Source organism: Mauremys mutica, chromosome 22 (genome assembly GCF_020497125.1).
Source record: "Mauremys mutica isolate MM-2020 ecotype Southern chromosome 22, ASM2049712v1, whole genome shotgun sequence".
NCBI lineage: Eukaryota > Metazoa > Chordata > Testudines > Geoemydidae > Mauremys > Mauremys mutica.
The window spans coordinates 7,262,833-7,287,901 of NC_059093.1; the positions used below are offsets into that span (position 1 = coordinate 7,262,833).

General features: G+C 52.1%; 1 long non-coding RNA gene across 1 annotated transcript; it reads right to left on the bottom strand.

Annotated features, from left to right (window-relative positions):
* Positions 1-6,182: 6,182 nt before the first annotated feature.
* On the bottom strand, positions 6,183-16,779 carry LOC123354864. The gene is made up of 3 exons (XR_006574928.1): positions 16,244-16,779; positions 8,215-9,469; positions 6,183-7,658 (listed from the first exon to the last, which is right to left on the bottom strand). It is a non-coding gene; the product is annotated as an uncharacterized LOC123354864 (long non-coding RNA).
* Between the last annotated feature and the right edge of the window lie 8,290 nt (positions 16,780-25,069).

The following is a 25,069-nucleotide window of genomic DNA, read 5'->3' on the forward strand; positions in this document are numbered from 1 at the left end:
GGGTCTGAACAGCTACGCTGCTATTTCTAGCATGCTAGCTCGAGCCCCACTAACGTGGGCCTGTCCTCCTGGTTCATCCCCCGCTGCAGACATAGCCTAGATTAGTGGTTCTCAGCCTGGGGTATGCGTACCCCTAGGGGTATGCAGAGGTCGTCCGGGGGTTCTCAGCTCATTTAGATCTGTGATCCTCAACCTGGGGGTTGTGACACTCAGGGGGGTCACAGGAAGGGCTTAGGGGGTTCACACGTGTGGGGCCTGCATTGGGGTGCCAAGCAGGGCAGTTGCCCAGGACCCCACACCACAGGAGGCCCTGAGGAGCTAAGTGACATGCTTCAGCCCTGCCGCCTGGGGCTCCAGCTTCAGACAAGGCTCACAAGTGAAACTCAAGTATCACACTGAAATGTAAGCACAATATTTATATTCCAATCGATTTATTTTGTAATTATATGGTAAAAATGAGAATGTAAGCAATTTTTCTGCACTAGTGTGCGGTGACGCGTCTGTAATTTTATGTCTGATTTTGTAAGCAAGTAGTTATTAAGTGAGGTGAAACCTGGGGCATGCAAGACAAATCAGACTCCTGAGAGGGGTACGGTAGTCTGGAAAGGTTGAGAACCGCTGCCCTAACTGGCCCTCAGGTCACATTTTCAGACAAGGCCTAAGCCTCTATTTAAAAAAAAAATGAAAACAGATACTCTCATAATCACAGCAAAGAATCCTGTGGCACCTTATAGACTAACAGACACCTCTATAAGGTGCCACAGGATTCTTTGCTGCTTTTACAGATCCAGACTAACACGGCTACCCCTCTGATACTTCCCATAATCACATGAGTCTGGGAGCTGGGGCTTTAAGAGACATTCCAAATGTCACAGACATGATACAATTATAATTTGCCCATGGTTGCCCAGCAGCAGCAGGGGCACTAGAACCCAGATCCCCTGAGTCCCAATCTAATGCACTATCCCATAAACCAGTGTTTCCCAAACTTGGGCCGCCGCTTGTGTAGGGAAAGCCCCTGCCGCTTTGGCCTGGAGCAGTGAACCGCGGCCCGTGGCAGGTAAACAAACCGAACCCCCAGGGGCTTTCCCTACACAAGCGACGTCCCAAGTTTGGGAAACACTGCCATAAACCATAGGGCCTGCCCATAGGTGTACCTGCATGGTCTGAGCCCGGTGGTGGTGAGTTAAGTGCCTCCAAAGGCAAAAATGGCTTTTCTTAGACAGCACAAGCTGCCCCCGGTGAACTCTGCTGGGTCTCCAGCCTGTATTTGGACACTGCCTGTTTGCCTGTTCATAGAACAGCCCCCACCAGCCCGAGTGGCAACCGTTAGACTCATTTCCCAGCAAAGGGGCGAGTCTGCATGCCCTGCATTCCCCCGCCATGCAAGACCTACATGGCAGAGAGGCCGGGAAGAACACCCTGGAGTGCAGCTCATGGGAGGGGGTAGGCCCCGCCCAGAGTCTGCCAGGCAGGTGAGGGACACCCCAGGGATCACATCAGGGGAGTGGGTCTCTGGGGCCACTGGCACCCCCCGTTTCTAGGCGTGCTTTGGATTTGGCCATCCTTACCACCTGACCCCTCTATCCCCATCAACGCCCAGAGAGTTTAAAGCACTTGCAGTAGCTGGCTTTATGCACTGTGTAAATCTCTCCTGCTGCTTCTCCGGCTCCCTTCCTCCCTCCTCTCTTGCTTTCCTTTGCATCCCTCTCTTTGCATGGCCCTCTGCCTGCACCTCCTCCTCTCCTAACTCCCAGATGCCGCAGGCATCAGCTGCAATGCCTGCTCCCTGCCAGCCTTGCCTATGAGGGTCGCTGTTTGCAAGCTTTTATAAGACCGTGAGCTCAACCAGCTGTGAGAGGGGTTGATGCCCAGTCAAAAATCTTCCTCCCGCTCAGCACAGCTGCAGAGATGCAGAAGCTGCCTGTAGGGCTCATGACTCAGAGGTTTAGAGAGCAGGCCAGAGGGAAGCCAGGAGCTGGGCAGGACAATTTCTCCATGCGGGATCCTTTCTAGCCAGTGAAGCTACAGGAGGCCTCCTAGCACAAGAAAGGGATTGTCCTGTGGACACAAACCCCTAATGAAACCTTCTGTGCTACATGGGCAGCAAGCAGGATGCAGGCGAGACCGTAAGCCTGCGTTCCTGGTCGGGGCGGCTCCAGGGAGGTTAGCCCTCCAGCCCAGACACTGTGGGGTTCAGCAAAAGCCACCGCCTGTGTGCTAACTAGAAGGTAGAATTTATGTTAAGGAAAACACAGCCAGTTGCTGTGATGTCTGGAGCTGCTGCAGACTGGGGACGGGTGTGCAGTGGTTAAGGAGGCTGGCGCTCCTGGGTTCTATTCCTGGCTAGGCTGCCCTCTCGGAGCCTCAGTTTCCTAATCTATACAACAGGGTGACAGTCCCATGGGCTTAGGGGAGTCTTGAGGCTGCCGGAGTGTTTGTAAAGTGCTTTGAATGTCTTGGGGAGGAGTCAGCAGTAATCCATGATTCTGCAGGCAGCAGAAATAGTGGGGCTGTTATCCTTTGCTGGCTGATACCACTAGGGGGTGACACTGATCACACATGCTGGAACAGCTCCCTCTAGTAGAGAAGGCAGAGAAGTAGCAAGCTCCCTGTTGAGCTTGTATGATAAGTCAGGGAAGGGGGAAGCCTGTTAAGTTCACTCCCAGGGACCCTATTCTTACTGGAATCAGTGGATGTTACTCCTATGCTGCAGGGAGAGTGACCAGGCCCTGTTACCCACCTTGCCCCTAGCCACGACGCTGTTCCTTCTCAGCCAGGGGAGATTGGCTGAGCCCGGCCCAGCAATGCCCCAAGGGGCTTAGCAGTGTGAAGGGTCATTGGCACAGCAGAGTAGTGGTGTCCAGGTCTGGCCTGCATCAGCCTGGTTCCATGTCTCCCCTCATTCCAGTCCCAGAAACACGGTTCCCTCCCCGCTCCCCCGGCTCCTCAACTCCCTTCCGAGCCTGCTTAGCAGCTGTGGCAAAGCCGGTCCTCTCTGGTGTCATTTGCTAGCCAAGGAACATCCTCGTCCTCGCTGGCCCTGCCGTGACTGTCTGCATCGACATTCCGTTAACGACTGGAGCGCAGCCCCCAGCCGCTGCCTGGCCAGACGCTTAGTGTGAGAAATGGCCCTAAACAAGCTCTGGGGCCTCTCGGCCCCACTGCACAATGTGCACATTAACCCAGAGCAGAGGCGGGGTCTGACCTGCGAGTGAGGGTGGGGAGTGTGACTCAAGGGTAGCCCAGGTGAGATGAGACAGAGCTCTGTGCTGCTCAGCCAGGCTGTATCCCCGACACGCAGGGTACAGGCTCCTGAGGCCACCTGAACATCTGCCTTCAAGTCAGCCCTATTACATGTGGCCTTGTGCTTAAGGCTCTGGCTGGGACCCAGGAGAGCTGGCTTCCATCCCCAGCTCTGCCACAGTCTGCCTGCGTGACCTTGGGTGAACCCCTTCCTCTCTCTCGCTCTCTGCTTCAGTTGCCCTTTGTAGTATGGAAGTGACGTGCCCTTTCCTGTTTCACCCTCAAGCGTTGGGAGGCTTGAACTGTCTCTTGCTCTGCATGCACAGCGGCTACACTACGGTGCTACCCCAATGCCGATAAATAGCAGTAGTGCTAGATAAGTAAGAATGGAAGGGGGTTAACACTGCAGCATCGGAGATGCCTCTCCAAACTCCAGCCGCCGCTTTCTTCCCTGGTCTCTCCCTCTGTCCTTCCAGGGACGTAGAAGGCAAATCCCCGAGCCCCTTTGCTGAGATTCCCATGCAGCAATTGGGAAGGCTGTTTCCCCGGCTCCTTTTCCAAGCTGTCTTCTCCCCGCAGCCCACTGCGATTGTATAGGCAGGGACATCAACCAGCTGACATTCCATAGGCCAGCATGGAGACTCCAGCTCATTACATGCACCGTTAAAATTAAAAATGGGGCAAACTTACTGGGCTGCCTTCGTTAGGAAGCAGCTTTTTATTTCTCTCTTTTTACTGCCAGATAAATAATCTTTCAGGTACATGAGTTAAACAATTCCCACGAGAAAGAGGGTGGCGTCTTCTGTGCAAGAGCCGCAGATCCTGCCACAAATCAGAGTTAGCTTGGGAACGGCAAACCTGATTTAAAAACAACAGTAAAAGATACCAGCCCTCCCGCAGTCCCCAGACTGCATAGCGTGGGCCTAATCCTGCTCGTGCTGCAGTCAACGCAAAGGAATGCCTTGAGCTCAGGGAGAGCTAGAACAGAACCAGGGGAAGGAATCCGGACTCCAGGGAAATCAATGGGACTCTTGTCATTGACTACGGTGAGAACAATATTTCATGTGATGCAGATGGGCCCATTCCATTGGCTTCAATATTGCGGATCCTGGCTTGCACCAGTGTAAGTCAGAGGAAAATCAAGTTCGTTGTAGGTGACATTTGTGCCTGTGCCCAATTTAAATTGCCTGAGCTAGCTTGGCTGGGGAGGTCCATCTAGATCCATGGAAGCTCCACCTACCAGAAGGATATCAAGTGACATCACCAGAACAAACACCTGTTGGCCAATAATTCGTTCAGGGCTGGATGCCACTCACCCGACACAAGGTGTTGGCACTGCTTGAATCCCACCAAAGCTGTGTTTTGAAGCATTAAGTTGTCCCTGAGGCTAGCCCTGTGAATTGCAACAAAGTGTTTTGATTGATCAGATGCAATTTCTTTTTTGCATTATCATTTTATGAAAATTTTTGAGATTTCATCTTTTTGTCCCATTTTGGGATGGCTAAAATTTCAAAAATCTCAAAAACTCTCCTGAGATGAGAAAACTTTTCCCGCCCAGCTCTAGTCAGACTCAACCCCCCTCCCCAGTTCTGAGCACCCACAAACTACTGAGGGGGGAGTTGGAAATCCAAACCTAAATCCAGAGCCAAATGGGCTGAACCTACCAACCACCTCTGCACAGACGATTGTTTCTCTTAGCTCTGCTTTTCTCTTCTGAGAGTAGGGTACCTGAGGCCTAGTGTCTGTTTCCTTCTCCCCAGATCCCCAGCTCATAGCGTGTTAAAGAGACTCCTATCTGCATTACAAAGTTCAGGCACCAAGGGCCTGCCTGTGCTTGGGCCAGGTGTTCAAAAGAATCGGACCTCTGGAAAGAAGAAAGTCAAAAGGTACATCCGTCAGACTTTCGCTCTTGAAATTTCTTATTGCTGCTCGGTGGCTAGAATTAGCCTCGAGGGACAGAAGCACTTACCTTGACCATCTCCATTAGCACTCAGACATATGATCCTCTGCTGCAGTTAAACCTCAGGGAGATGTTAGTGACAAGAATCTGAGAATCTCATCATGACATCCAGAGGGGACCCACCCCATAATACAAGAACGAGATGGGGCTTCCTGCAATGAATAGGCAGTGCGGTTATAATGGAGCAAAAGAAATAGATTATGCAGCACCCTGTGGAATTTGCTGTGCGGTAGAGGCAAATAATTTAGCCAAATGTAAGAAGGAGGAGGATGTTGCATATCTGTGTTTCATTAATAACTCATTACACAATACAGCTTGTTTCCCAATATGCAAAATAAAACACAGTTCTTGTCCCCCTAGTGCTCTCAATCTGACACCCATTTTTAATAACGGCTTCCATACACATAGCGTCCAGACCTCAAGGTATAATTGGACAAGGGGTGTTCGTTCTGGTGGTGTAACTTGATCCTGTGCTGGTGTGTGGAGCTTCAGTCGATCTAGACAGACCTGGAATCCTCCTGCTCCAGCGCGCTCAGGATGTTTAAATTGAAGAACTCAGGTGAGTTAATCTCATACTCTTTTTTCCCCAATCTGTTATGTTCATGGCATACACACAGAGAAGTTAGATAAAAACATCAAATGCTTGTGCTGGAAGGTTGCAGTGTAACATGACTATTTCTTAAAATTCAAAACCCTACCACACAAGAACCCAAAACAGAGAGCAACAAAGCAGGCTGCTCCCTATAGCAGAGCAGCACAACTCACCCACCTTGTTCTAGGCTGGTTCTTTCCAGACTGACTCTGATATTGCACTTTTCCCTACAGAACCTTCTAGCCTGCAAGCAGAAGTAGGAAACTCCCTCATTCTTGAAGTGATAGCTTGCAGTTCTACCACTGTCCTCAGTACATCACACAATCCACCTCTGGGCTTGTAAATACTATTTATTCCAAACCCAATGCTATGAACAGGAAGGGCATTATGCAAGTTACACTAGACAAGAGATTAAAAAATGAGAGCTACCAAAAGCGTGTAGCAATTGTCAGGCATGTCATAATCTGATCACCAGCTGGGGTTAGGAGAGACGATCCCTCTCCCATGACAAGCCACGGTGCAATTAGCCAACCACATTATGGTGAGCCCAGGGGAACGTCTCAGCTTGTGAGGCAGTGGACGCAGGACCCTGAGCTAGCTGGACTGGGACTCAGAATTCAGTGTTCAATTCCTGGCCCTGCCATGGATTTCCTGTGTGACCATGGGCAAGTCACCTAGCGTCTCTGCATCTCTGTCCCCCCACTGTCCAACGTAACGCTGCCTTACTGAGCAAGGATAAATACATTAAGGATTGTGACCCACGCAGATACTGCGGGGATGAGGGCCAGGTAAGGACCACAGATGGTCTGGGCTAGTAGTGCAGTTCCACTGATGCTGGGTTTCAGACAATACAGATAGCTCCCCCCAAACCCGAGCATCCGCGTGTGGCGGGAGATGGAACAGAAAGCAAAGAGCAACGATCCTCTTGAGGGCGCGGGGCGAGCTGAGTGTCCTTTCCCAGCGCAGCCAGGACTCCAGCTCCTCCACGTTGCCATAGAGAGAGAGGGGTCGTCAATAGAGCAACGGTACAAGAGCGATGGAAACAAACCCCAAAGTTGGCACTGATTGCCGAGCGCGAGAGACCGCCTGGGAGGCAGGGTTAGAACAATTGTGCTGTTTGTGCGCGTCTCTCCTCTCCCTCCCTCCTCTGCCTGCCGCTTGACATCGCTGGGAAAGGCGCCTCACCCCCTGGCTCCGAAGGCTGAGGTAGAAATGGAAGTGCATGTCCCCAGCTGTGCTTTTCGGCGACAGCAGCCATTTGTATAATGTCCCATTGTTACAGCATTTAATTAGCCGTGGTTGGTTTGCTCGGCAGACACAAACGAGGTTTTAATTTTTTTGTGTACGCTTGCGAGGCGCTTTTTATTCATTGCGTTACTATCCCTCCGAGGCTTCTCTTGTCAGGAGCGGCCTCCAATGAAGGGCAGATGGATGGGAATGGGCTAGCCAGAGCCTGGATGGCACTGCAGAGGTGGAGCTGCACTGAGCAAGGGGGGTGGTGTTATCTGTCACAGACACACAGTAAGGGGGTGTAACTCCACTGGCACCTAGGAGATGCCAAGGCCCCATCCTGGCTGCTGCACAAAGGCCAGTGAGGCCACCAATGAGGGAGGAAGGTTTTTTCTCTCAAGCTGTGTCAGGCCCAGTTGCATTCCAGTAGTTCCAGGATCCTGCCACACGTGATGCTGATGGGAGACCACATAGGCCCCAGTGTCCCTTTCCGGGCTAGCCACGTGTCTGTTTCATGCCGTGACACAGCCCCGTGCTGTCCCGTCACGCTGTGGGATGCTGGCCTGGTGCCGCGGCAGGGGGAAGTTGTGCCAGCCTCCTCATGTCATGTTGCAATGCGCTGAAGTGAGGCTGAAATTTATGTCTGGTTAAGAGACAGACGGGCGGCAGCAGAATCCCGCCTCAGATTTACCTGCCAAAGCTAGGAGCTAAGGAAAGCTCCCTCCAGCCTGAGCACACAGCGGGAGAGCTGGGGTGGAGTGGGCCGAGTCTGTGAAGTAACTTGGGATGAAGCGCACATGAGGCCTGTGTCCTCCAGGTGCACTCTGGGGAAGGTGGTCCCCTGCAAAGCCATCCCTTGTTCGGCTGTCACCATCCTATCGGACAGCGATGCCGGCCCGAGACAGTGCTCAGATGGGAGCACAATGGAAGTGACATGAGTGGTCCATGGCATGGTGCATGTTCCCTGGTGTCCGTATCGGCCACAGTGCAGTGCTGGGGGGTGGGAGAGTGCTGTGCTGCAGGCAGTGGGGCATGGGTCTCCATGAAGGGCCCCCTCCCCTCTGAGCCCATCCTGACCCAACGCTCCTGTGTGGTGCTGGGATGCCGTGCGGCTGGATGAGATACTAAACCAAGGGCCTGACCCCACGTGCCCTGCCAGTTTTAGTGCGAGTGTGGGGAGGCTCACCCTGCGTGTCCTGGTGGTGGTGGTGGGGGGGTGATGGCTTTCCCTGCATTGAGTGGTGGTGCGTCCATCATTCACAGCTGATCCAGACAGAGAGGCTCTGGGCGGGGCGAGGTCGCAGCAATGAGGTGAGAAGGGAGTGAGCCGGACATCATTCGGCAAAGGGCTTTTCAGCTGGAGACACAGGAAAACAGAGAGGAAACGTACACGTAGCTGAACAGAAGCTGAGCAACCCATCCCTGCAAGCCAGGTTGCTGCAAAATCCCACCTTCCACAGCAAAGTCCTGCCCCCGGGCCAGCCCGGCAGACTCCAACGCTGCTGCCCCTCTAGGCCAGCCAATACAGCTTTCCTGCCAGAGAGGCCCAGGCACACATTTACCACCACCGCTGTCTCCAGGCCTTGCTAGCTAGACCTGGAGAGGCCCTGGGGGCGCCGAGCCTTTGAGGGCTGAATTACAGTGTGCGCAAGAGGCAGCAGAGGAAAGAGAGGGGGTGGGACTCAGAGGAGTAAATGCCAGCTGATAGCCTGAGGACATGGTGCTGGGCCAGGAGGCTACAGCCCTGGCAGTGGGAAGGAGGATGTTAAAATACGCCCTACCTTTGCCTGTTATTGCTGGTGGCATAAATCACCTCCTACATGCCTGGGCTGACCTTTCCTCTTATGTCCCTGCATCGCTTTGCTTTGCCGAAGGGAGCCGGGTTGGTCTCTGGCAGCACATGCAGGGCCATATTTCCCCCGGACAGATGAAGGGGAATGCGGAAACACAGATGTCGGAGACCTTGGAATGTGCAAGCCCCTCGGACTTGGGCTGGGTCTGGCATGGGCCTACAAATGAGGCCCAAGCAGACATCTCCTGGGGAGATGAGGGTGCTCATCCCCCAGCAGGAGGGAGCCAGCACCTGTCAGGAGCAGGCACGGCCCAGCAGAGTGGGTCTGACTGGCTCGCACATGGGAGTGACTCCCCTGATCTCCGGAGTGACCGCAGGGCGTGTGTGAGGAGAGCACACCCATAAGCTGACTCCCCCACAGGCTGGTTTTGGCTGCTTATTTCTGCACTGTCAGAGATGTTAACTCCTATTGAGCAGTTGCCAATGCGCCCAAGGAGGCTGCAGCCTTTGCAATGGGTAGATGCAGGGCGAGCGCCAGATGATTACTTATCTGCATTCCAGAAGCACCAGCCGTGAGCAGGGTCCCCTTGTGCCAGCCACGGTGTGGACCCGGAGTGAGAGCCATGCCCTGCCTTGAACAACTTGCAGTCTAAAGGACAAGACAGGGATTATTAACCCTACTTCCCCGGTGGGGGAGTGAGGCCCAGACGGTGCTGCAGGGGCAGCTGCTGTTCACTGAGCACTTTTGAAAACCTGGCCCCAGCTGCGGGTGCTGAGCACTTGAAAAAATCTGGCCCTGAGCTACTCCCCGTGGCCACGCAGGGCATCTGAGACTGACCCCAAGAGTCCCACTGCAGTGCCATAACCACACGGCCCGGCGAGATGCAAGCAGCTGGGATCTGCCTAGAGGCACCTTCCCTGTGACGTGTTTGGCTGTAAAAGGTGCCAACCCAGCCAGGTCTGCTCCTGCTTTCTCCTCTTTTCCCCTTGCGCTGAGGCAACTCGGTGTCCATGGGACCCACAGCTGCAGAGGGAGAGGTAATTTATCCTGGCTTGCCAGCCATCAATCTCCAGAACAATGCTCTTCTAATGAAACGGCAATATTATCACAGGCTGTAATGGGATGAGTGGTAGCGGCTGAGGCCAGGAAGGGGAAAAGAGAGAGACAGAGCACGCAGTACTTAGGATGCACATTCAACTGACCCGCCTGGGAATCTGCTTCCCCAAGTGGGTGAGCGGGTTCCTCTGCTATCTCCTTTTTAAAGGCAAATGGCCCAGAAACAGACACTAGTGTCTGGGACCCTCCGTGGTTCCTCCTGATGGTTCTTTAACCATCCCCCCCTCTCCAAAACTGTTACCGTGCTTATACCGTACAGAGATCAGATCTTGGCACACCCTCTTTGGTGGCCTCTGGAGGCCCCGGAATGCGACGTGGGGATGCAGGGGACAGCGCCTGGTGGTTGAAACTGCCCCTCGGCTCCAGATAGGGGTGGGAAGGGTTGAGGAGATTTAGGGTGGAGAAGTGGCAGCTCCGTCTGCATCCCAAGGCCTCCACAGATCATTCCAGGGGAAGGGAAGGGGAATCCTGATAGTGCTAATGAAAGAACAAGTAAGGGAACTCTCACCCTGATTATTCTGGAGCTGGGGCCCCTTTCCGAGCAGTTTGATTTTGGAGCGACAGCTCACAAAATGCCACGGGGGTGGAGGGGGTTTTGGGTGTAAAATCGGATTACTTTGGAAAATGCTAATTGAAACACAAACACCTGGGTAGTCACAGGGTTTGTACATGGCTTGGTGTTTTGCACACCCTCTTGGGCTCAGCTTTTCAGAGCCGTGCGTGCATTTGCACACCTGACTCGTGCCTTTGCATGCCTACTGTCTCATCCCCCGCACCGCAGCCGGACAGCTGATCAGATCTGAGCGCACTCACTACGACCAAACATACAGGCGGTGGCACTGGGAGTGAATTTCCCTGCTCTGCAGGGGGCTAGCACAAGGCTATGCATGACTCAATCTCACTGACCCCTGGGGCTATCCTCCCGCTCTTGCTAGGTTATGTACAGAGGCAGAAACAGTCCCTGTCCCAAAGAGCTTGCAGCCTGTCTCCTCGCAGCGCAAACAGCTCTCCTACGCCATAGAGAGCCAGGCCCTGAGGTTTGAAGTGGTGCACAGGTCTCTGCACAAAGGTCAATTTCACCCTTTGCATGCAGAAGTGTACTTTTTCCATGCTTCATTGCACAAGAGCAGTTGTGAAAACCTGGGTCCTGGTGATTGTGTCCTTTACGTTAAGGAGCAGAGAACGCATTGCACACTGTATTTCACACCGGGCTCCTTTCCCGCTCCTTTCCGGCAGCTCTCATCATACAGACCAGCCCAAGAAGCCCAAGGAGACACCCCCCCTCTTTGCCTCATCCCCTGAGTGGCTCTTGGCCTCCCGATTAGCTCAGCCGCTTTGTGTGGTTTGTTTTGGCTCCAATTGATTAGATGCAGATTGTTCAGGCATCTTCATTGTGAGGAGACAGGGCTGACGCAGGATGGAACGGGCTCAGAGAACGCAGGAGGTGGTAATCAAGGCGGCGGTGGAGCCCCTGCTGCTTGGGCCACTCTGTTGAGTGCGTGTCATACCCCTCTGCTTGAAAAGCAGATAGATTCCAATTCAAACCCAACCCATCTCTGGGCAGATGGATGCAGCAGTGACTGTGCAGCGGGGCGGGTGTAGGAGCTGTATTTTTCTTTCCAGCCCTCGTCTTCCTTGCTCAGTGCTTTGGGCTGCCCCACGTGCTGGGGGAAGGGGAGCTGCGCTTTAGGGTGCATCCTGCTGGGCTTGTTGCCTTGGATTGTACTAGGGAAGTGGGGAGATGCAGCCCATGAGCGATTAGAGGGGGGAGACAAGGGCCGAAACCCATAACACACTGCAAAGAATGCTTGGCTAGCCAGGAGCTCACGAGCTGTAACTCAACGTGTAACTCCAGATCCTCTAGCTGTGAAAGCTCAGGCACCTACCACTTAAACCACTAGCAGTACAGGGCTTCTGACAGAATGGAGCAGTTTTGATTTCCTCCAGCAGAAGGCAGCAGAACACAGACCAGCTAACCAGCAAGCTGGCAGCAGCCTGCGTGAATATCTGGCTGAAGCATCAGGGTGGAGTTATAAACCCTAAATGGACAGGGGCTCTCCATGGAAGACCCAGCAGTGCTAAGAAGTGCAATACTAATAATACATAGCAGACAAGCACTCCTGTTCACCCTTAAACCCCTCCGCCCTGATCACACAGGTGTATGAGTACCAAAAAGACAAGCCACCTCCCTCAAACATTTGTGCAAAAAAAACCACAACAAAAAAGCAAACCTTTGCACAGATATTCATGAACAGTGATTAGATGTGATTGAACTGAACAGCTGTTTAGAATTGGAATGGACACTGGTCTGCAGTTCTGGTAATCACATTCTGCCCTTCTCAATTCAATCCAGGGTTTATTGTTCTACACTTCCTGTGCTGAGTTATCGGTGAGTGCTGTTATACACTGTTCAGTAATAATGATGTGCCTGCCCAGAGCTGGCGGCAGCAGTTCCTCGGCAGAACATTTTGAAGTTTGGGAAGTGTGCGCAGTGCTTTGGGACGGAAGGTGCTACACTGCAGAAATGGGCAGGATCGGGCCTGATCCGCAACTGGTGTAAATCAGCATAGTTTTATCAAGGTCAGCGGAGCTATGCCAATTTATACCAGCTGGCCAGTTTGTCTTATTCTTTTGCAACTGAGCTTTCCATTACCTCTTCTCCTCAGCTGGCTAGAAAACCGTTTTCCCCCCCACAGCTGAACATGAAAACAGTGCATGAAGAATGATCAGGGTATAATCTCCTGTGGTCGTCGCTGGAAGGTTTTAAATGCTCTTTTAACAAAAAGAAAAGAAAGTAAAAAAATCACCCAAAACCCAAGAACAAAGAAGCAATAAGGCCGGGAACCTGGAGCCGGGAGAGAAAAAAGCAATTTTCTCTTTAAAGCTCTTTCTGATTCTAAACTGATCCATCAGGCAGGAAATAAAAAAAAATATAAACAATTGTGGGAAACGTCACTAAAGAAAAAAAAGAAATGCGATAAAGCATAGTACAGCGTGGCATATCTGCCGTCATCTCCTGTAAAACAATTTTTGTTCCGGTTAAGGAATGAAGATCTCCCACTATTTATCACGGTGTTTGCTACATGATATATATAAATAAAATAGATTCTGCCCTGGATGCATTTCAGCAGGACTGAGAGCAAAACGAGCCAGGATCCTGGAGCCCTGCATCTGGATACACGGGAGAGGGAATGATGGGGGCCAGGCCGAGGAGGGATGGGCAGTGCTACAAGGTGCTTGTCAGGGGGTGAAGTAGACTGAGCCAGGAGGGGAAGCTTTCCTCACACCTGCCAATGAGCAGAAGGGGGATCTGGGGAGAGCAGGCCCTGCACTGGCCAATGAGGAGAAGGGGAGCTGGATGGGTGGGGAGAGTTCTCTGTGCACCGGCCAGTGAAGAGGGGATGTGGGGGGGGCATGCTGCTTACCCAAGCCAAGCAGGGAGAGAAGGTGGAGCCCCTGCTCTGCTTTGAGCTCAGGAAGGGACCTGTTGAGCACCTCCAACTTCCGGTAAGGTGACTGGGAACTGAGGGTGCGTGGCAGCTTGCAGGCCCAGGCCCAGTATAAGGGATAGAGGGGGGAGAGAGAGTGAAGGAAGAACAAGACATCAGTGGGCAGGGGGCAGAAGAGAGGAATGTGTAAAAGAAAGTGGGGAGAGAACTGGATGTGGGGGAAGAGAAGGGGGGCAGTTCTGGGTGCCTGCACCACGGCCTCCGCCCCTCCCAGCACCACTCACCCCATGTCCAACTCCTTGCCAATGTCTCATGGTCTGAGAGCCCCACTAAGCTGCTGGGGCGAGCACAGGGGCAGCTTCCCCCCAAAAAGAGCCTTGGAAGTGGGGGCCCTGGCACCCCCCCCTCTGGAGCTGGCGCACAGAGTGCAGGAGGCTGCAGGTGCCAAATTAGGAAGCTTAATTATTGAGAAAATGAAAATGAAATGGTTTGGTTCACTCAGGCTCTGTGTTAATTGCTCCTGCTTGCTTCCCCCAAGTGCAGACACCCGCGTGCTCTGAAACATGCTATCCCTGGGCAAATAATTGGGGCCTTTTGTTCTGTAGCACGGTGCAACAAGCAGCATCAGCAGCCGCTGAAGAGGAGACATGCACAAAATGACTGCAGTCTGCCCCCTGTGAACGACGTCATGCAAGGATCGGCCATGCACTCCGTGCAAAAAGCAGCCGTGCAAAGTGTAGCTCACGCTGCATCCCAAGCCCGGGGAGCAGCTCCAGTTCTGCACCATACGCTTGGCTTTGTAAAGCACAGCTGGAAAGCTGCTGAATTGGAACAAGGCGGTGACATTCACTCCCCGCCCTCCCGCCTCTGGCTGGGCTTAGGCCCAGGGTTTGTTCAGGAGCTTGTTCCCACTTAGCCAGCTTTGGAAAGGATTAGCTGTGATGCTCTCTCATCCCTCTGGGCCTTGCAGCCCTCCATCAGCAGGGGAACAAGGGTCTGAGAGCAAGCTGGAGCAAATAGGAAAGGGACTCCTTGGAAGAAGAGGGAGCTGGCTGCCTCTTGTTTTCTCCTCCAGCTGTCACAGCAGCAGCCACATGGCTTTGTTTAGTTAGCTAAGCTCAGCTCTTCCTTCAAGGAGATGCACTGGTGGGGGTGGGGGGTGTCTCTGAACTGCTGAGCAAGATGCAGATTAAGAAGCTGGGAAGAGCTCCATCTAGTTCACAGGGGCCAGCTTCCCGATGTGAAGAGCAGGGTGGAAGGAAGTTCTGGTGAACACAAGCTTTCACTGGTGGTTCATTTCAGCACCTCGGAGAGCTCCCAAAGCCAGCCACAACCAATCTGGGTTCAGCAAAACCCTTAAGCATGGGCTTAAGTGTTCACTCATTTCCATGAGTCATGTCACCCGCCTACAGGTAAGTGTGAGTTTACATTCTTTGCTGAACCCGGGCCGCCAGGGGATACTGATAAATTCCTGGGATGGCAGAGCCAAGTTTCCCTGCTCTTCCAAACAGCTCCATGGGACCTGATATTCACCCGCCTGTCCCACCTTTATACACCTGCAACTCTATGGGAGATGAAAGCTGCAACTAGAGACCAGAAGGGGACGATTTTGGCAGAGTTGGGAGTATGGTATCCCCAACCCTTTGACCTGCCTACAGAACCCCACTGAAGCTCTTAGGGTTGCATGAGAATAAAGGAAGGGGAGAGGGCTCCGTATTGCTGGGGTGCTGGCTAACACTTCGGTTGACACACAAGAGATTGAAGCGGGGTCCTCTGAAGCCAAACAGGATTCTGTAATGAGAGCGGCGATAGACTCTCACCCTCTGTCGATCAGTCACAGCAAAGAACACACAACCACTAGGCGATGCTCTCACTGTTAATGTCCTCATTCTTAATATCCCAGACATATTTCCCTTTGTCTGTCAGTACATCTGGGATCTTTACATTTCTTTCACCATATGTATTATCCTGTCACCTTCAGTCTGCTTTTCCCAGTCACTCACAATCATTCCTTGTTGTTAATGATCCTGCCTAGCTTTGGGGGGGTTTAATTGTTAATAAAAACATTGAACACACATTGAGCAGAGGAATAATATGTGTGTTAAACATACTCTTCTCCCCAGGTCTTTGTGTGGAAATTAATTACTCACCAGGAACCTCGACCTTGCTCCAGCTTTGACTGACAGCTGGAGGTTTTTTTTATAAATAGATTTGTGTGTGAATACTGGGCTGGCTTGACAGCACTAGAGAGCAAAACCCCTATTTAGCCACAGGGAATGCATGCTCACTGTCACACAGCTGGCAGTGCCCCGCACGCTGACTACCCCTGGGCCTCGATCCGAAGGAGCATGCTAAGCCAGGAGTGGGAATTGCTGTCTTCATGGCCCATTCCGTCCTGCTGAGGCTGCCTGTTAATTGTGCTGATGTTTTCTGGGATGCGGACACCTGGCTATCGGGAACTGTGCTGAGGCCCACTAAACTCATTACACCAGCTATCGGTTATAGCCACTATCAGCTCCTGTCCATGGAATGAGATACAGTCACTGGCCCAAAGGAGAGAGGTCCCATGGAGTGCCAGAGTGCCGACTGCAGGGAGTGCTGTAGGAGATAAAACTTCCCAGTGACCACCGCTGGCTCCTACTGGAGCCTCGCAAAGCCCCAGATGACAAGGGAGAGTGTTCAGTTGCTGCCAGCTAAACTGTGATTCCATGTATTTGTCAGCAGGCCACAGCAAAGCTCAGTGCAATCTTTGCCCATCCTTGAGTCACAGCCAGGCCATAGCTGCACAGAGGGGTGAGACAGAGCCTGTGGGAATGGGGATCAGAAAAGGATTAGACTCTGTAACTGAAGGGCTCACCTGTCTGGAAGTGATCACAGATCCATTCCTCCGTTTCCCCAGTGCTTCCACATACTCAGAGTCCACAGTGGTGCTTGGGATCCTCCAGCTGACAGCCCACCCCTTCCAGGGGGGAAACAAGGGGCCAGCAAAACACACACCAGGAGTGTCACTGAGGCAGGATGCACCCTTCCTGGGCTAGACAGCATTTGCCTCCTTTAAGCTCTGTAGCTTCTCTTAGTGCCCTTCCCAGGCTCCCCTACTCTGCTCAGCAAGTCACTGGCCCATTGGCACAGGACCAGAGGGGTGGGGTTCCTCCCACCCTAGTCAGAACTCCTTGGAGCCTAAATAAAGGCAGGCAGGCATCCATCACAGACCTCCTCCCTGCACTGCCTAGGCTTCTTCCTTCCTTCCTTCCTCACCCCTCCTCCAGGCAGCTCTGTAGTCCAACCCTAGGCTCTCCTGAGGCTTGGCTCCACCAAACCTTGTGGACTTCTACCAGCCACTGGGGAAAGCCCCACATTTCCCCTCCACCTCAGCTCACTGCAGCCGGAGCCACTGGCTCGGCTTATATCTGGGCCCAGCACAGTCACATGACTCCATCTCCTCTGCAGCAAAGGCTCAGCTCCTCAGCTACAGCTGGGCTTGCACTGGCTCTTAAAGGGCCCAGCACACTCTGGTCCAGGCACTAAGATGAACAAGGGAGTCATCTGCAGGGCCACGTGTGAGGGTAGAAGTGACAAGGACTTTCAATCCTCATGCTTCAGGGCATAGGATGATCACCAGCCAGGGGAAGGGGAGAGATTAGGGCTAAGGTTGGGTTGGGTATTACCAGAAACAGGGCACTGAACTAGATGGACCATTGGTTAGTTCTGGTTTGATCCTGTAAACCAGTGGTGGGCACCCTGTGGCCTGTGGGCCGCATGCGACCCATCGGGGTAATCTGATTGCGGGCCGTGAGACATTTAGCTGACATTGACCATCCGAAGGCATGGCCCCTCCTCAGCTCACAGTGGCTGCGGTTCGCTGTTCCTGGCCAATGGGAGCTGCGGGAAGCAGCAGCCAGCACATCCCAGCGGCCCACAGGCTGTCCACCACTGCTCTAACCTTCAGGTCGGGGTGAGATTTTGGCACAGAACTTCACACATCTTGCTGTCATTTTGCACATTTTTCACCCAATTAATTCTGACAATTTTCCATTTTCGCCTTGATACCCTTTGTGGTGGAGCCAGTTAAAGTTAGGGGCTGTCAAGCCTCATGCTTCAGGGCATCAGCCGATTGCTGCTGGAGTCAGGAAGGAATCTTTTCCTCATCTCAGTGAACAGCACTGTGCAACTGAGCTCCAATTCAGAGAAGCAACATGCTTAACATGAAGCACATGGCTAGTCCCACTGACTTCCATGGGACCACTCATGCTTAAGTACTTTTATGGATCAGGGTCTCGGCTGGGCATGCCAGTGGGGGTGCTCCCAAAGCATTAGGCGTTGGTCATTACTGGATACAAGCTTTTAGATTTGATGCACCAATAAGCCATACACACCCCTCCGTGTTTGCATAGGGCAGAACATTTGTAACCAGAGAAACCTGGTTTGTTTTCATTTTCTGTTCATCCCTCCTTTGCCCAAGCTGCAAGGAGCAAAGATTCCTGGGCTTACCTGTCCCCTAGGAAGCCATCCCAGGACTTGCTCTCAGGCTAGTTGTGTGGATGAAGGTGGTGACTGGCTGGTGCTCTGTAGAGGGGTTAATCCAGCTAATGGCTCCTATTGCCTGGGCCTCACCAATGCAATTACAGGAGCGGGCACTGCTGTGGGGGGAGACGAGGGAATGACCCTGGGGGAGGAGGCCACTGCTGCAATGAAATTAGAACAGCATGTAATGGATTGCTTTAATAAGGCCTCCTTTCCACTCCCCATCCGTCGCTCTCGTGTGTGCCAGCTGTTCCACTGCCCCATCCCCACAGGCTGCCCTTGGTGTGCCAGCTAGCCAAACCCCACCTCCACGGGGCCCAGAGGAAACGTCCCCCCCCCACCCCGAGGCTGGGATCAAAGGTGTTGAGAAGGGATGGGACAGGAATCTTATTGAGTTGTGTGGGGGTCAGCTGGGGGCAAGGGATGGGGAAAGAGTTACAGGGAGCAAATACAGGAAGAGAGAAGGGCCTGGATGGGGGAAAGATTGCTGTAGCCCCAGGTGAAGGATCCCACAGCCAGGACTAAACACTGAACCCTCTGCAAAGGGGAGAGGATGGGGCACGCCGAAAACTGCACAGTCCTAAACCAGATCCAGGTCCAGATTCTCAGCCTCCGCCAGAGTTAGGGGGAGTTGGGGCGATGGCTCAGGCCAGTCTGTGCTCAGCACCCTCCAGCTTCAAGGAAGGGACAGCAGAGAGGTTTGATTTGGGCTGTAAAATCCCTCTGGCGGGGGGCAGTGCTGATTTCTGGGTCCATGCCTTTAGTCTGTGGGTCCTTCTCTTGCCTGGACATGGGCTCCTCAGTGGCTGTGCATAACGGCTACCGGGTGGCATGGTCCAAGGATGCTTGGGAAGCTCTTGGGAGCAGCCTGTGCGGGACCTGCCCCCGGTCATGGCTGAGATGCAATCCAGGAGCCATAGACGCCTCCAGGCAGCTGAAGGGAAAGCCCCCTTCCGTGTGTGTTAGGCTCTTCTCAGGAGTTAGCCTCTCCTTGCACAGCCACCATGCTCCAGGGTCTGTGAGAACCCGGGGCAGGGTGGGGGGTACTAGCTGTGCAGGCCAAGAGCTTGTCCCCTGCCTCCTGCCGTGGCTGATTCCCCCTGCTTGCCTCCATCTGACCAGTACTTCTGGGACACAAAATGCCATACAGTCTTGTCTCCATGATCATAACACCCAGGCTGCTTCCCCTACGAGCTGGGGAAGCTGCCAGCAGGTTGGATGGGACTCTGGGGGGAGTAGGGGGAGTGCTGAGTGACATCCCGTGTCAGCAAGGCTCCTTCCATTAAGGAATGGCCAGAGGGGAAAGGGACTTTGTAACACCTGGGCCGAGGTGGGGACTAGGCAATGCTCCATCAGAACCGAAGGGAGATACTCCTCATTTCCAGGAAGCTCAGACCTCTGGATCACCAATGGCTTGAGCCAGAATCCAGGTGCCTAAGAAGCTGTCCCAAGCCCAGGCCAATTTACAGAACTGCCCCTATAACCAATACCACCCAGACCAGTGCCACCAGCACTGTTCCAGACCCAGTAGTGTGCACACTGCCATGCTAGACCCAGCTCCATTTACAGAACTCTCACAGGCCTGGTCTTATTAATGTATTTATTATTTTTCTGGGTATTGAAGTAGCACCTCGAATGCCCAGTCAGAGCTGTCACTGACCAAGCACAGAGAACAACCCAGCCCTGGAATCATTTACAAGCCATCTCAGACCCAGTATTGCTGGCAGCATCATCCCAGGCCCATATCACTTACAGAAGGATGCTTAAACACCAGTCCCAGGTCCAGAGCGGCCGTGTTGCCAACCAGAGCCATCCCAGCCCTAGCGCTAATGACATTTTCAGCCCAGATGCACAGCCCCTCCTTTCAGACCTCCTGAGATCTGGGCCCTTCTCTGTGCCACCGGGTAAGAATAATGAACCTTGCAGCAGGGGAGTACGGAGAGAAAGAAGGGAAGAAAGAGAATGAACGAGGGAGCAAAGAGAGAATGACTGCGGTTCCGGTTAATTAATAAAGAGAATGCAGAAGGCAAGGTGAAGAGACAATGGTAATTTTATGCCTTGCCAGTCAGGCCCATTCATCCTGGGAGCAGCTCCACTTTCTCTCTGTACTGTTTCTTTTCTTTGGAAATGGAGCTGTGAAAGAGGAAAAAAACTGATTAAAATCAGCACCCAAACTGACAAGGAAAAAACCATTTTAATCTCTGCAGCCGCAGATTTATCTTTTTTCCAAATAAATGAAACAAGAAAGCATTTAAAATATTAGCCAGTAACACAGGGAAGAGCCTGGGATCACCTTAACTTTGATGCCAATCCCATCATCTGACAACCTCAACCAAAGCCAAATTCTATCTATCTATCCCCATTCACACCCATCCATCCATCTATCCACCTATCAATCTACCTCTACGCATATTGTCTCTCTCCCCATACATTCTCTCTATCACAAGGCATACTATTTTCCTATCTGTCTGTCCATCTATCCATCCACCTATTTCCCTACACTTCTAAAGGATCTGTCACTGTGTTATCATCCCTACCGTGGATTAATGGAATACACAATGCTAATGTTGTCTCCCAACTCAAAGCTTATTGCTAGTGCTAACCTCAGAGCTAAACTTAGTGTTACATATTAATTAAACCTGAACTATATCATCAATGCAAAAGCCTAATTTTACCCCTAGCCACAGCACTAGCTAGAGTCTAACCTTCAATCCTAATTCTAATCCTAACCCACTGCCACTCCTGCTCTGTCTCACCCTGGTCTACCCCATACCAACATAAGCAAGTCTTCTTAACTGGCTTGCTGGTTCTTGATTGGTCAGTATTTCCTCCTGTCCCTTCTAGACCTCTGGATGACTGTCTTGTTGGTCGCCAGGTCTGAGTGGGTCTTCCTTGGGCCGGGAGTGTCATGGTGCTGATGCCTCCAGCAGGGGGCAGAGAAGACCCGATAGACTCCGTCATGCCCCCACACTAATCTTACCCCTATCCTTAATGCTTAACGATAACTCTTCTATGTGGACTCATAATGCTTATCCCTAACCCTAATTGTAGCCCTGTTGGAGAATATTACACCCTTTCTTATCAGAATCAAAAGCACAGTGTTTGGATGCTGGCACATTAGTCTCTCAGCATGTGAGAGGTCCAAGGAAAGAGAGAGGAGTGTTTTAGAGTACTGCTTTGGGTATTAAATCCCAGTCTAGAATTGAGAAGAGGAAAGTCATCCATTGAATATATCTGGGCTGGGGGTGGGTGGGGAGAGTTTCCAAGTTAAATCCTGAGTGAAGCTAATGCATGGATTTTATATGGCAAGCGATGTGAGTTCATTATGAAAAGATCAGTTTCCTCTGAAAGGCGCCAGAATGGGAACATAACTGAACAGTCCAAGTGTAACATTCCTATTGTAAAATGATTGGAAGGGGATTAGGCTGTTTAGCAACAGTCCTCTGGGCAGATGGACACGTTTTCCAATCCATCCCATTTGCTTACAGATCATTCCTTGCAGCCGAGTAAGTAACTGCAGGCCAGATCCTCAGCCCGGGCAAATCGGTGTAATCCCATCCACAGAGGACGTTGTGAAGGCCGAGACCATAACAGGGTTCAAAAAAGAACTAGATAAATTCATGGTGGATAGGTCCATCAATGGCTATTAGCCAGGATGGGCAGGGATGGTGTCCCTAGCCTCTGTTTGCCAGAAGCTGGGAATGGACGACAGGGGATGGATCACTTGATGATTCCCTGCTCTGTTCATTCCCTCTGGGGCACCTGGCATTGGCCACTGTTGGCAGACAGGACACTGGGCTAGATGGACCTTTGGTCTGACCCGGTAGGGCCATTCTTATGTTCTTATGTTTGATGGAGAGACTCGGACCCATATCCGCTGATGGTCTGGCCTGTATGTGCAAATGCTTCAGGGCAGGAGCTGACCTCTAACAAATGGGGTCAGAAAGAAACTTCCCCTGGGGTCAGGTTATCTCATAATTGCAGGGCTTCTTGTACATCCCCCTGAAACAGCTGATGCTGGCCTCTGTTGGCTGGAGACAGGCCACTACCGGGAGGCCTGGTTTAATGCAGTATGGCTGTTTCTATGCTGTTAGAAGAGCTTTTAGACTAACTGTAGGCCTTGTCTTCACTGCTAAAAAAGGTGCATCTGTCAGCTCAGGGTCACCAATGCATGAGCTGTCCTGAGGCCAAAAACACAGCAGAAACAAGGCACTGTAGTTATATCATGAGGTTGTGACAGGTTCCCTGGGGTGCAGCCTGGGAATGTGGGACCACTGTGCCCCTTTAACTCTCCAGCCTGGGCTGTCTCTCACAATGATTTGCTAGTGACCAGCAGCAAACCCCTCCAGGGGCTGTGATCACTCAGCACAACCACATATGGAGCCTCACTCCCAGCTAGATTGCATGAAAGCTCCCAGAGCCACTCATGAATCACACAGAGAAAGGCACTAGCCAAATCCTCCCAGCGCTGTACCTCAGGTATATCCCATCTTGCACTGCTCAAGACGAGCAGTGCAAGTTTATTAATTGGTTCACCACTTCATCAATGGAAAGTGGATGTACACCAGCCTTTGCAAACCTGAGCAGATTTACCACACACTTCAGGCAAACACTGGTAAAGATAAACATTTAAACAACTGTATTGACTACAAAGGATAGATTTTAAGTGACTATAAGTGATAGGCAAAAAATTAGCATTAGTTACCAAAAGAAAAGAAAATATAAGCACACAGTTTAAACTCTCAACCCTATTAGAATGGCCAACATGTAGATTAAGCAGTTTTTCTTACCCTACCGGATATTGCAGTTCATAGTACACAGGTTTCACCTGTGAAATCTGGGCCAGTCCTCTCTGTTGGAGTCTTCAGGCTTCTGCTGAGTGTCTTTGTTGCTTGCAGCATATGTGGGGCCAGGAGAAAGGCCAAGCCTGGAGCCCCTGTGTTCTGTTTTATACCCTCAGTCCATGTGCTTGGAGAACACAAGACCAGGCATGTCTGGTGGACATTGCTGAGTCCCCAGGCAAGGTTGAGCAGTTCCCCTGGTGTGGCCTTATGCAGTTGTAACTGCATTGTAACTCCCTTGCTGGACAATGGCTGTTGACGTCTCTTCAGCACCCACCCGGGTATTGGTTACTTCCCTTGTCATTGTCTCTGGAGAGCTGGTACCAGGGCGCCTCCCAGGTCCACAGCATATTTTAGTGATAACCATACAACACATTCACTTCATATGCATTAATGATCTACATATTGAGATAGAAAAATGACTTTCAGCTGATCATAACCTTTCCCCTGATATTTTATATGCACTATCACAATTATAGATAAATGAGGAATGTGGGGGTTACAGGATGCTCCCCCTGGGTACAGAGTGTCACAGAGGTAAACTAGGTGCCAGGACAGTGCTCACCTGCTTTAGCTACCTCACAGTAAAACTAGAGTGTGCCTGTCCTTCACTGGGTTTTCCCTCAGGATAGCTCACCTGTATGGGCGGCCCTGAGGCAAAACCCACACACCTATTTCAGCAGTGAAGGCAAGGCCCAAGCTGCAGACTTTCCAGCTGTGCTTCAGCTGGTTGTGTTACCAGGGAGGGTTTTGTGCAATATGCATCCCTGAAGGACCACACAGCTAATAAAGCCTGGTGCTGAATAATGCAGACTCCAGGGGCCTCCACATTCAGCTGGCCCCTGCTTTGCAGGCAGTGGCAGCCAAAGGTCAGGCCGTGGCTAAGTCCGGTGCACACTCCTGTTTTCTCACCTCCCTATGCTGGGTCCCTGCTCCAGCAGCTGAGATACAATTACACGCAATTATTGAACTGTTGCACCCAGCTTAGGGAACTTCAAGGAAACAGGAGGATGCAGCCGAGAAGGCAAAGCACTGGTGGTTTATGAAATTAGAAAGCTCAAAGGCAGCGAGTCCACATGCCAGAGAGGAGCTGGGAGAAGGGAGACGTCTCAGCAACGCTTTATCGGCAGGTTCGGTGAGGAGATTGGAGTTGAAAGTGCTGCGGCGCCTGATTTGATATCTCCTCCCCGCACCTTGGCTGCAGTTTCCGCCTGTTGGGTTTCGTTAGGCGTCTTTGGTGATATTTCTGTACGCTCAGTGGGTCCTGTCTGCAGAGATCTTAGCAGGATTAGGCAAAACGCACGGCTGGAGAAAGCAGTTCAAGTGCCCCTACCGCAGACTCATAACATAGCTGGAAGGGGAAACTGGAGTCCCCCTACCGCAGACTCACGGCCACTGCTGGAAGGGGCGGTGCTCCTAGCACAGACTCACTAGACTCTCGGACTGGTGGACAATGCCTGAGGGAGCGAGTGCCCCTACCACAGAACCCTCCAGCACAGACATTCCCAGAGGGTCAGGCTTGGTATCCCTAGAACAGAACCTCATGCCATAGCTTGAGGGTATTTATGCAAGCAGCCATTGCATTTGGGCCTGTGCTCCTAAGAGAACCACTGTGGTGTCTCTAGGAGACCTGGCAACACACAGTAATGAGCCCAGAGCCAGCAGGGGTGATAGCTTGTGATCACCCGGAGAAGGAACAACAGTCCATTGCTCGTCTATGGTGCATTTCATCCACAGATCTCAGAGCACAGTATTAATCACAACTCAGAGCAGGCCTGGGAAGTAGGTAAAGTATTATCTCCATTATACAGCATGCACAGAGCAATTCTAACTGGAACCATGGGAGAATAAGGACTGGAACCCAGGAGTCCTGGTTCCTAGACACAGGACTCTGCAGCCCTTGCTCACATGCTCTGAAGCTGGAATATCAAAGGGTCACTGACGATCCCTCTCCCAGGGTGTTTTCTGTCTCCATGGTTGAGCCCCAAAGCCACACACCGTGGCATGTTAGCACATCTCTTGTGGAGAAGCATTGAGGACGTCTTCACAGGCCTGGGCTCCCCAGAAAGGTTTTGGAGCATGACTATTTCAGCTAGGAGTATGAGAAAAGTCACCCCCAAACAACACAGCTGTGCTGGCGAAAGCCCTAGTGTTGCTGCAGTTAGAGCAGAAAAAAAGTCCCTTTGTTTGGGGAGCTGGTATGAGTGCTGGCAAACTGTCCTGCACGGCTCAAAAGCGTGAGTATCAACCTCAGGGCAGACTGTTAAGAAGCCTGGCACAAACCCCTAACTGGCTGTGAGTTCTACACTTAGATTTCA